This window comes from Balaenoptera acutorostrata, chromosome 12 (genome assembly GCF_949987535.1).
Source record: "Balaenoptera acutorostrata chromosome 12, mBalAcu1.1, whole genome shotgun sequence".
In the NCBI taxonomy this organism is placed as follows: Eukaryota; Metazoa; Chordata; class Mammalia; order Artiodactyla; family Balaenopteridae; genus Balaenoptera; species Balaenoptera acutorostrata.
The window spans coordinates 45306122-45308687 of record NC_080075.1 but is presented as its reverse complement, the minus strand read 5'-3'; the positions used below and the strand labels follow the sequence as shown (position 1 = coordinate 45308687).

The 2566-nt window shown below is 45.1% G+C and overlaps 1 pseudogene; it reads right to left on the bottom strand.

Moving 5' to 3' along the window:
• Positions 1 to 290: 290 nt before the first annotated feature.
• On the bottom strand, positions 291 to 1151 carry LOC103018800 (40S ribosomal protein SA-like; annotated as a pseudogene).
• Between the last annotated feature and the right edge of the window lie 1415 nt (positions 1152 to 2566).

Sequence of the window (2566 nt, the reverse complement as noted above, 5' to 3'; positions counted from 1 at the left end):
AAGGCTGCTTATAAGAGGGAAGCAAGAGAGTCAGAGAAGATGTGAAGACGGAGGCAGAGGTCGGGGGGGAGGAGGGGGGAGAGAGAGAGAGAGGAGAGAAACAGAGAGATTTGAAGATGCTACCCTGTTGGATTTGAAAATGAGGGAAGGGACCATCAGCAAAGAGAATGCAAGGACTTGATTCTCTCCTAGAACCTTCAGAAGGAAACACATTCTTTTTTTTTTTTTTTTAAGAAACTGTTTGTTTTCCGTCAATCTATTTGCATTTGAAGAGTCTGTGGAAGAACAGCTTAAGACGACTCAGGGGTTGTTCCTACCCATTCAGTGGCCTGAGCAGTCGGAGCTGCAGACCAGTCTTCAGTGGGGAACTGCTGAGTGGGCACAGAGGGCACCTGCATGCCTTTGGACCAGTCCGCCACCTCAGGTTGGATAGCAGTGAACTCCGGAGCAGGAGTGGTCCATTCACCCTGAAATTCCTCCTTGGCCACAGCTTTCTCAGCTGCTGCCTGTTATTCCTTTTCAATCTCTTCAGGATCTCTGTAGAAGCAGAGATCAGGCATGACCTCCCATGGGTGTTCACAGGAGATGGTCCCACACATGTGCAGAACTTCCCGGGCAAGCATCCACCACATCAGGCCCACTGAGTGAGCTCCCTTGTTGTTGCACGGGATGGCAATGTCCACATAGCACAGCGGAGAGTCTGTGTTACACAGAGCAACGGGAGGCAGGTTAACGTAACAGGCCTCTGTGAGAGGCTGGTGGTCAGCCCTGGGATTAGTAACCACCAGAAGTCTTGGCTCCCGGAAGGCTGCCTGGATCTGGTTAGTGAAGGTTCCAGGAGTGAAGCGGCCAGCAATAGGAGTGGCTCTAGTGGCAGCAGCAAACTTCAGCACAGCTTGCTGGCCAGTATTCCTGGAGGATACGACACTGACATCAGCTGGGAATTCAATGGCAACAATGGCACGAGCTGCCAACAGAAGCTTCTCCCAGGTTCTCTTCGGATTTATGATGTAGATGCCATCACTTTTCCTGTTGTAGATGTACTGTTCCATTTGGAAGTCAAAGTTGGTGCCACCTAAGTGGGTTCCCGCTGCAAGGAATTTGAGGACATCCTCCTCCTTCACTTGCAGGACAACAAGGGCTCCAGACATTGTGAAGGTTTCCCTTTAAGTTAGGATGGGAGTCCAGAACAACGCCGTATGGACCCCTGTCTGGGTAGTGCGGAAAGGAGGAACACATCCTTGCTGACACCTGGATTTCAGTAATTCTAACTGGGAGGACTGTGAGATATTAGGTTTGTGTTGTTATAAGTCATAAAATTTATTGAAATTTGTTACAGCAACAATAGGAAACTAATACAATGTATCAAAAGAAAGCACCATAAAGTAAAAGTACCATAGAAAGTACTTTAGAAAGTACCATAGAAAAGTACCATTGAAAGTACCATAAAGTAAAAGTACCATAGAAAGTACCAAGAAAAGTACCATAAAACTCTCCTAATTGTGAACAATAAAACCGCAATATGCTAGGGCTTAAGACTCTAAGTGGATTCTAATCAGAATCTGTTGGCCACCACTGTGCCTGACATAGAAGTGACACTCAGTACACAACTCTTATGTGTAAACTAATTAATAAAATACAAATAAATCATAGCCCTGTACATGGAGTTTAAATAAAAAATACATAACTTCCTACTTTTCAAAAATGCAGTCTCGGGCTTCCCTGGTGGCACAGTGGTTGAGAGTCTGCCTGCTAATGCAGGGGACACGGGTTTGAGCCCTGGTCTGGGAAGATCCCACATGCCGCGGAGCAACTAAGCCCGTGAGCCACAATTGCTGAGCCTGCGCGTCTGGAGCCTGTGCTCCGCAACAAGAGAGGCCACGATAGTGAGAGGCCCGCGCACCACAATGAAGAGTGGCCCCCACTTGCCGCAACTGGAGAAAGCCCTCACACAGAAACAAAGACCCAACACAGCCATAAATAAAGAAATAAACAAATACTTAAAAAAAAATGCAGTCTCTGTGAAGGAAAATATGATCAATATATCATCAACTCAAAAAATCTAGTGTCCTCTAGATCTGATGACCTTGTTCAGCATCTCTCATCAGTAAATGTGTGATTGTTTGAAGGTACAGAGAGAAGACATAGCAACATGCTTTTGGATATTTGTTCCGTTTTCCTTTTCCTTCAGCTTTGCATAAACCAAACATATTCCACTTAGGAACTACACAAATAGTCGAAGGTGGCATGAAGGTTGTAGCAAGCATGTTTTCCAGGGGAAATATATTTTTGCATTTGAAATTGGCCATAGCTTAGCAACGCCAGCTTCCAAAACATTTATACCAAGCGAAGAGCTGCATATGCCGTTGTGCTCATGTACCGAAACAGCACCAAGCAGGGGTGCCTGACAGGGTGGAAAGGAAGAATCTCAAAACATGCTTATTTTCTTGTTATTGTTGCTGTTTAAAATGGTTGTTTTCAACTGAGAGCATCACGACTTTAACATTAGTTCAATACTGTAGAAAGGATATGTTCTTTACATTTAACTTTGATATGGTATCTTTTA